This window comes from Phascolarctos cinereus, unplaced genomic scaffold, assembly GCF_003287225.1.
Source record: "Phascolarctos cinereus isolate Bilbo 61053 unplaced genomic scaffold, phaCin_HiC Scaffold_7;HRSCAF=346, whole genome shotgun sequence".
Lineage (NCBI taxonomy): Eukaryota > Metazoa > Chordata > Mammalia > Diprotodontia > Phascolarctidae > Phascolarctos > Phascolarctos cinereus.
Window position 1 is genome coordinate 105323929 of NW_027556180.1, and position 10361 is coordinate 105334289.

At 37.4% G+C, this 10361-nt stretch overlaps 1 pseudogene; it reads left to right on the forward strand.

The window, feature by feature from the left end:
• Positions 1–9597: 9597 nt before the first annotated feature.
• On the forward strand, positions 9598–10072 carry LOC144454868 (kelch-like protein 5 pseudogene; annotated as a pseudogene).
• Positions 10073–10361: the final 289 nt, after the last annotated feature.

Below are 10361 nucleotides of genomic sequence, written 5' to 3' on the forward strand. Positions count from 1 at the left end.
TTCCTTGCCTTTCTTTCTAATGATTTAAAATCCCCTTAAAACCTGTACATATCTCATTCCTTTCTAATTCTGACCTAACACTTCAACAATCCTTCCCAACTTGCCCTCTACCAACCATATAACCTAAGTAATAAAGTATTCTTCTCTCTTTCCCTCTCCCATCCACGCACTGCTTTGAAGCTGCTGTTACCTGGGGAGGGAGAGGGGGAGAATGAAGGCAACTTTTCAGAGTCCTGCTGCAGCCTTTGGCTGTCTGGCTGCAAACAACCCAAAAGGGAGGGAAATGATGTACTGGTCGTATCCCCCATTATCCCTGCTGGCAACCGGCCCATCCGTCGCACCCCAAACGAGAACCCCCAACACCCCCAATCCTCACTAGGTCCTGTACACTGTGACCAGGTTTTTGCGAGCGAGGAAAACGGAGGGTCCTCCCAACCGGGGACCTCTACCGGAGCCCGGGGCTCAACATTTCTCTTAAAGAAAGGCATTTATACAGCGAATCCTGTTCGTGACGCCAATTTTGTATTAATAGGATTTAGTGAGGTTCGGATTCGCTCCTATAAATGACACTCTCCAATGCACCAGAAAATAATAGGAAATAGATAATTTATTTAGAAGAAGCAAAGCACAGATAGTTTGAATTTGCATAGAAAGCATAAATAATAAGAACAATCAATAATATAGCACCGATCAAGAGAGTCGGTAATGGAAGAGAATACATCACCAATTCAAGGGAACCTCCAAAGTCAATCAACGGCTGGGAGCCCCGTTGCAGCCCGTACAAACTTGAATTGTGTAAAGATTTTCCCGGGCGAAGCGTCCTTCCCGCGGGTGAGGCTCAGCGGGCTTACAGGACGCAGTGTTTTTATATTGTTCTAAACAAAGAAGGCTTGGGGCCAAGAAGCCCTTTTTGATGCTTGCGCTATTCATGGTTTGTCCAATACACATCTGACCTTAGCCACGCTCCCATCCGCCTGAGGCTTGGTATTTTGTTTTTTAATAACATCACGTCTCACAAGGAGAGGAGTCAACCCTCCATGTCAACGTGACCTAGGAATGGCTAGTTCCTGGAATGCTAGGCCAAGAACACTCAGGAGATATGGAACGGTCATGACCGAGATTTGAATTGAACCTATTTATTTGAGTGATCTTATTAATTTAAAGGGGAATTTCCAATTTCCATTTCACCTTCTAAGTTGTCTTTGCGTTTGTGTGTTGAAAAGTCTGGAAACTACCAATGCTGCCAATGATTCAGTCTCCCTGGGGTCACTGGGACTGGGTCTGTGCTCATTCAGCCTGCACTAGACTATGCTCCTCTTTCAGCCAGGTGTAACAAACCCTTCCTGTTGAACTTTCAGGTTGGACTGGAAATCTGCCTCATTCTGTCTCTTTGTGGGTTTTGCCTCTCTAGAATTTGTCCAGAGTCACTTTTTAAAGGTATTTGAAGGGGTTTGAGGAAGAGTTCAGGTGAGTCACTGTTTTCACTCTGCCATGTTGTCCATTATTATTGATTCTAAATTATTTTTGAAAAAAATAGGGATCTGGGAATTCTCATGTAAGATATTTTTAAGCTGATCCTTTATTTCTAATAGGAATTCTTGCCTGCTAAAGGACCCAAATTGAAAAGTGATACACTGAGTTTCCCTATGCCAGCCAATAAAACCTAGAATGACATCATAATTGAATTGTCCCATATCTCTGCATATTAGATTAGTATCTATCATATATATATATATATATTAATATCAGATCTCCATATAATTATGTAGTATGATATTTTTGCATTTGAAACTCATCATATGGAGCCTGCTCTGGGTAGCTTTCATTTTTCTCAACTTTCATAGTGATGATTCAATTATGCATTGTCATTAGTTCTTAGAAATCCATTGAATTTATAAAATGATTTTGTTTGCCTAAACCAAAATTTCTCATTTTGAGGAAACACAGAATCTGAGTTGGAAGAGATATGAGATATGACAAAATATTCAATTCAACCTTCTTCCCAGTACATGAATTCCTTCCACACTATTCCCATCCATTAGTCACCAAAGGTTCATATGAATAATTTCAATTACAAGCAACCATTACTTTTGGGAATGTTTACATATTGTGCTATTTTCTTCATATATGTGCATTAACCAAGTCTCTGACTTGTTATATTATCAAAGGCATTTAATAATACCTGTAATATCTACTATCATACAGGGTGACTGTGAGGATCATAAATACAAATGAATATAAAGCTCTTTCAGGTGCCATTATTGTATTCTGATTGTAAACTCATGTACATTTCTAAGTTTCAATCACATTGTTAAAACTAGATAAGACATGATGAAGAGCTTTTGTCTATATCTTTGTTACAAAACTAAGAAAGATTTTTGAAGGACAACCAGAATTTTAGAAATTTTGGAAATGTCATTAGAAGTCTTTAAGGGGTTGGGAGATATAGCCAAAATGGCTGCGATAAGGCAGGGACTCACCTGAGCTTTTCCCCAAAACCTTCCAAGGACCTTTAAATAATGCCCTAAAACTAATCCTGTACTGGCAAAACAATTTTCCAGCCCAGAACAACTTAAAAAAATTGGTAGGAAAGGTCTGTTGCACCAGGGTGAGAATGAAGTGCAGTCCTATACAGGCCACATCAGCCCAGACAGCCCCAAAGCAAACCAGAAACAGGCCTTGGGAGCGAATGAATCAGCAACTGCAGTGGCTGCTTCCAGAATTTTCTGCCCATAGACCATAAGGGGGTCAAACAACTAGTGAGAAAGAGATTACAGAGGTCTGTTTGCTGGCACTAGAGGTAGGGCTGTGTTGCTTTGCCCATACTCAGATGCAGGTTGCAGTCCTGTGTGGTAGTCTCAGGGTGAAGAGGAGCACTAGCACATCAGACCTTGCAGCTGCAGTAGAACAGGAACTTCATCACACTTTTAGGTCAGAAAAAAAGTGCTTGTGGTCATTCACAGGCCAGAGCACAGGGCAAGAGAGTAATAAACATACTTCTCCTTAGACCATATCACCTTGGAAGAACTGAAAATTTACAGTAACTCTGAAAACAACTGCACAAATCCCCTGAAGTTTGGGACAGTGTGCACTCTATCCTGGAAGCAGACCCCCACTTTATCTGAATGTTAAAGCCAAGAAATAGGCTGGGGAAATGAGCAAACAGCAGACATTTTTTCTGACCAGAGAAAGTTACTATGGTGACAAGGAAGATCAAATCACACACTCAGAAAAAGATAACAAAGTCAATGTTCCTCCATCCAAAGTGTCCAAGAAAAATATGAATTTGTCTCAGGCCATGGAAGAGCTAAAAAAAAAGATTTTTAAAAATCACATTAAGAGAGGTAGAGGAAAAATTGGGAAGAAAAATTAGAGTGATTCAATAAAATCATAAAAAAAAAAGTCAACAGCATGGTAAAGGATACACAAAAAATACTGTAAAAAATAACACCTTAAAAAAAAAGAGACTAAGCCAAACAGTAAAAGAGGTACAAAAAGTCAAGGAGGAGAAGGATGCCTTGAAAAGCAGAATTGGCCAAATAGAAAAAGAGGCACAGAAATTCACTGAAGAAAAATATGTCTTAAAAAGTAAAGTTGACCAAGTAGAAAAGGAGATACAAAAGCTCACTGAAGAAAATTATTCCTTAAAACTTAGAACAGAGCAAATGGAAGCAAATCCCTTTATGAGAAATCAAGAAATAATAAAACAAAACCAAAGAATGAAAAAATAGAAGACAACGAGAAATATCACATTGAGAAAAAACACACAAACAAGTGACCTGGAAAACAGATTCAGAAAAGATAATTTAAAAAATTATTGGACTACCAGAAAGTCATGATTGAGAGAGAGAGAGAGAAGAGAGAGAGAGAGAGAGAGAGAGAGAGAACCTAATAGATATCATCTTTCAAGAAATTATCAAGGAAAACTGCCTTGATATTCTAGAATCAGAGGTTAAAATAGAAATTGGAAGAACCCATTGATCACCTCTAGAAAAAGATCCCAAAATGTAAACTTCCAGGAATGTTATATCCAAATTCCAGAGCCCTTAGGACAAGGAGAAAATACTGCAAGTAGCCAGAAAGAACCAATTCAAGTATTATGGAACCACAGGATAATACAAGATTTAGTATTATGGAACCACAGGATAATACAAGATTTAGTAACTTCTACATTAAAGGATCTGAGGGCTTGGAATATGATATTCTGGAGGGCAAAGAAGCCAGATATAAAACCAAGATTCACATACCAAGAAAAACTGAGTATAATCCTTCAAGGAGAAAAATAGATATTCAATGAAATGGAGGACTTTCAAGCATTCTTGATGGAAAGACCAGAGCTGAATGGAAAATTTGACTTTCAAATACAAGACTAAAGAGAAGCATAAAAATGTAATCAGGAAAAGAAAATCACAAGGGACATATAGTTAAATTGTTTACATTTCTATATGGAAATATGATAATTATAACTTATAAGCACTTTCTCATTATTAGGGCAATTAGAAGGAGTATACTTAGAAAGAGGTCACAGGTGTGAGTTGAACATGATGTGATGATGTCTTTAAAATAAAATTAAGGGGTGAGAAAGATGAATACACTGAGAGAAAAAGAAGAGGAAAGAACAATGGGGTGAATTATCTCACATAAAAGAGGCAGGAAAGAGCTATTACAGTGAAGGGGAAATAGGGAGGTGGCAAGGAACACTTGAACCTTACTCTCGTTGGAATTGGCTCAAAGAGAGAATAACATACATACTCAGTTGGGTATAGAAATCTTTCCTACAACAAAGTAGGAGGGGAAGAAAATAAGAGAAGGAGGGGGTGTTCACAGAAGGAAAGGTGGATCAGGGGAGGAAATAGTCAGAAGCAAAATACTTTTGAGAAGGGATGGGGTGAAAGGAGAGAGAGATTAGAATAAATGGGGGGATAGTATGGAGGGGAATACAGTTAGAAATCATAACCATGAAAAAAAATTTGAAACAAGTTTCTCTGATAAAGGCCATATCTGTCAAATATATAAAGAGAAATGAGTCAACATTGTAAATATAAGTCATTCCCCAACTGACAAATGATTAAAAATTATGAATTCAGTTTTCAGATGACGTAATCAAAGCTATCTATAGCACATGAAAAAAGTACTCTGAATCACTATTGACTGGAGAAATGAAAATTAAAACAATACTGACGTACTACCTCTCACTTATTAGATTGGGTAATAGGACAGAAGAGGAGAATGATATATGTTGGAGGGCATGTGGGAAAGTTAAGACACTAATTCCCCATTAGTAGAGTTGTGACCTGATTCAACCATTCTATAGAGCAGCTTGGAACTATGCCCAAATATTTATAGCAGCTCTTTTCTCTGATAGCAAAGAATTAGAAGTTGAGGGGATACCTATCACCTGGGGAATAACTCCACAACGTGTGGTATATGGTTTTTATGGAATACTATCGTGATATAAGAAATGATGAGCTAGATGCTCTCAGAAAAACCTAGAGAGACTTACCTGAACTGATGCAAAGTTAAATGGGTAGAACCACATAACAGTGTACACAGTAACAGCAATACTGTAAGATGAACAACTGTGAATGGCATAACTATTCTAAGCAATAAAATGATCCAAGACATCTCTGAAGGACTTATCATGAAAAATGTTATCCATTCCCAGAAAAAGAACTGATGGAATCTGAATATAGATTGAAGCATATATATATATATATATATATATATATATATATATATATATATATATATATATATATATATATATATATATGTTGTGTGTATGTATGTATGTATGTATATATTTTACTTTCTTCATTTTTATTGGGTTTCCATTTTGGTCTGTTTTCTTTTACAGTATGACTAATATGGTAATATGTTATCCTTGGTTATGCATATATTACTTATATCAAATTGCTAGTCTTCTTAATAAGGGAAAGGGAGAGGGATTATTTGGAACTGCATTTTTAAAAAAATGAATGTTGAAAATTGTTTTTACATGTAATTGGGGAAAATAAAATATTAAAGTGATACAATTCTAAAAATTGCAGACACTATACCTGATAACTGACGCCCCCCCCAAAAAAAAAGTCTTTAAGTTTAAATCAAATAGCTATATATTATATGAATTCTAGACCTAGAGCTGGAATATCACCTAGTGTAATGCCTTCATTTTATATGTGAGGAGACTGATGCCCAAAGAGATTATGTGACTTGTCCATGGCCTCAAATATAGGTATCAAATTCTGGATTTAAACCAAGTCAATCAACTGTAAATATATATTTTTTTTTCAGCAAATATCTACATGTAAAGAAATACGTTAAAAGCTAGAGATATAAAGGCGAAAATCAATGTCCTTGACTTCAAGAAATTCCCGTTCTAATGCTTGTAACTATGTTCAGGGAAAGTAGGAGATAATCTCAAAGGGGAAAAATAGGATTGGGGAAATCTTAAAGGGGAAAATAGAGACAGGGAAATCCTGTAGAAGACAGAATTTGAACTTAATCTTGATGACAGGCAAGGAAACAAAGAAGTAAAAGTGTGGAGGGAAAACATTCAAGAAGTGGAGGACAGCCAGTAAAAATGCATAATCAGGAGATGGAGTGTCTTATGGGAGTAATAGCTAGGTCATTTTTAGAGGATTGTAAAGTCTGTGGATGGTAGAGTACAAAATTACTGTGAAGGTAGAAAAGAGTCAAACTTTAGAAGATTTGATAGCTAAATGGATGATTTTATATTTGATCCTGGAGTCAATAAGGAGCATCTTGATAGTACTGGGTGAAGCCCAGTAACATAATCAGACATGTACTTTAGGAATTTCACTTTGGCACATCAATGAAGGATGAGATAGATTGAGGAATGAATTGAGGCAAGGAGATCAGGCAGCAAACTACTGCAGTGGTCCAGGTGTGAGGTGATGAGGGCCTGAGGGAGAAGGAGAAGTGGATATATATGTGCAATGATATGAAGGTAAAAAGAAAAAAACAAGATTTGGTAGCTGATAAGGTATGTGACTGAGAATCACTGAGGAGTTGAGAATGATACCTAGATAGCGAGCCTGGGTGCCTGGGAAGATGGTGATCTGCTTGGTATCAATAGGAAAATTTTGAATAGGGAGGGATTTGGGGAAAAGATAATAAATTATATTCCAAAACTTCGATTTTGATATGTCTAAAAGACTAATAGTTGTAAATCAAATTGGTACTTGGTGATGCAAGACTGGATGTCAAGAGAAAGTTTACAGCTAGATAAATAGATTTGGGAATTAGTATTATACTGTTGATAACCGAATCTATAGGAACAAATGAGATACCAAATGAAATTGTGTATAGGAAGAAAAGAGGGCTTAGGATCGACACACATATTTCATATGAGTGACATAGAGATAAATTAAGCAAAAGAGACTGAGTAAGAGCAGTCATACTAGGAGGAGAACTAGGACTGAGCAGTGCCATATGAGAAGTGCTCAAGTGAAGAAAATATCCACAAGAGTATGAATGATAATATCATAGATATAACCCTTTCATCTTCAACTCACCCTGGGCAATCTATCTATCTACTATCTATCTATCTATCTATCTATCTATCTATCTATCTATCTATCTATTTTTTCCCTCCAACTACCCTAATACTGACAAAGGTCTCATGAGTTACAAATATCATCTTTCAGTGTAAGAATGCAAAAAGTTCAACTTTAATAAGTCCCTTATGATTTATCTTTCTTGTTTACCTTTTTCATGCTTCTCTTGACTCTTGTATTTGAAAGTCAAATTTTCTATTCAGCTCTGGTCTTTTCATCAAGAAAGCTTGAAAGTCCTCTGTTTCACTGAATGTCCATTTTTCTCATGAAGGACTATACTCAATTTTGCTGAGTAGGTGATTCTTGGCTATAATCCTATCTCCTTTGAACTCCAGAATATCATATTCCAAGCCCTCTGGTCCCTTGATGCAGAAGCTGCTAAATCTTTTGTTATCCTGATTGTGTTTCCACAATATTTGAATTATTTTCTTCTGGCTCCTTGCAATATTTTCTCCTTGACCTGGGAACTCTGGAATTTGGCTATAATATTCTTTGGAGTTTTCCTTTAGGGATTTCTTTCAGGAGGTGATTGGTAGATTCTTTCAATTTCTACTTTAACCTCTGGATCTTGAATATCTGGACAGTTTTCCTTGATAATGTCTTGAAAGATGATGTCTAGGCTCTTAAATTCTCTCCCTTGGATATATTTTCTAGGTCAGTTATTTTTCAAATAAGATATTTCACATTGTCTTTTTTTCCATTGTTTTGGTTTTGTTTCACAGTTATCTTTATTTCTCATAAAGTCAATAGCTGCCATTTCCTCCATTCTAATTTTTAAGGAGGTATTTCCTTCAGTAAGCTTTTGGGCTTCCTTTTCCATTTGGCCAATTCTGCTTTTTAAGGCATTTTTCTCCTCATTGGCTTTTTGGACCTCTTTTATCATTTGTGTTAGGGTATTTTAAGTTGTTATTTTCTTCAGTATTTTTTTGGGTCTCCTTTAGCAAGATGTTGCCTTGTTTTCATGATTTTCTTGCATAGCTCTCATTTCTCTTCCCAGTTTTTCCTCTACTTCTCCTACTTGCTTCTCAAAATCCTTTTTGAGCTCTTCCATGACCCGGGACTGATTCATATTTTTGTTGGAGGCTTTGGATGTAGGAGCTTTGACTTTATTGTCTTCTTCTGATTGTATGTTTTGATCTTCTATGTTTTGACTTTTTTGCACTTGTTGCTCATGTTCCCAGCCAATTACTTGAGTTTTAAATTCTTTTTTAAGGTAGGGGTCTTCTTCCAGTGTGGAGAATGTACCGTCCCAAGATTCAGGGGGTTTGTGCAGCTGTTTTCGGAGATAATTCTAGGGACTTGTAATTTTCAGTTCTTCCAAGGTGGTACAGTTATTCCTTTCCTGGAATTGACTCTGATCCATGAGTGGCCACAAGCACTCTTTTCTGCCTTGGGACTGTGAGGAGGATTCATGCTTCCCTGCTACTGCAAGCTCCACCACAATAGATGTCCTCCTCACCCCAGGAGTGCCACCCAGAACTGCGACCCAGATCCAATCATGGGCAAAGCAAGAGAATCCTGCCTCAATACCAGCAAAGGGATCCCTGAAATTCCTCTCTGATTAACCACTCTATTATCCCTCTTTCTGTTGGCTGAGAGCTCTGGAAGCAGCTGTCAGAGCTGCAATGGGACTGGGGCCTGACTGAGTTCCTCTCTCACCATGATCTAACAGACTTTTCCTACTGACCTTCTAAGTTGTCTTTGGCATTTGTGGGTTGCAAAGGGTGGAAACCACCACAGCTGCCCATGATTCAGTTCCTGAGGCCTGTTTCAGGTTCCCTGAGGCCTGGTATTTGCTTGCATGCCCACGCAGAACAGCCCAACACAATGAACTTTTCCAATCAACCATCCAAGTTTTCTTGGGCTGGAAGTTTCTTTTACTCTCTCTTTTTGTGGGTTCTGCTGCTCTAGAATTTGTTTAGAGACACTTTTTTTACAGGTATTTGTAGGGTTTTGAGGGATAGCTGAAGCAAATCACTGATTTTACTCCATCATCTTGGCTCTGCCTTCTCCATGTTGTAAATTCTTAATGAAGCAACTTCATCCAACTGCCTTTGAATTTATTATTTTCATGATGCATAGTGTTGTTTGGATTTGCATAAAGTGGCTCACAATTATAATATGGAGCATTTCACAGAAGTAATTAGAAACCAAGAATTTATGTTATTATCTGCTAGTGAAATTGCAAAGTTATTGGCAAGCGATGGTATGAATATACCTAATGAAGAGATGATACTAAATGTACTACTTACATGGGTCCATCATGATTTAGAACAGAAATGAAAAGATCACAGTAAACTTCTGGCTTACATTACATTGCCTCTTCTTGCTCCACAGTTCCTTCCTGACACAGAAAATAATGTATTCTTTTGGGATGATATTGAATGTCAGAAGTTTGTTATGGAAGCAACAAAATACCATTTGTTGCTGGAGAGATGGCCATGTTACAAAGTCCTCACACAAAACCCAGGAAGTCAACTGTTGGCACATCTGTCTATATTGGAAGATCCTATGTATGCTGTAAGTGAGCATGATGGCTGGAGTTACCTAAATAGAATAGAGCTATGGGACACTCAGGCTTGTCAGTGGAATTTTGTTGCTACTATGTCCACACCCAGGAGCACAGCTGGTGTGGCATTATAAAGTAGAAAACTATGTATTTGGGGGTCATGACACAATTTCTTGATCCAAATCTTTAGAATGCTTTCATCCAATTACTAATAGATGGACACTTTGTGCACAAATTTCAAAAAGGAAAGGTTGAGTAGGAGTAACTACCTG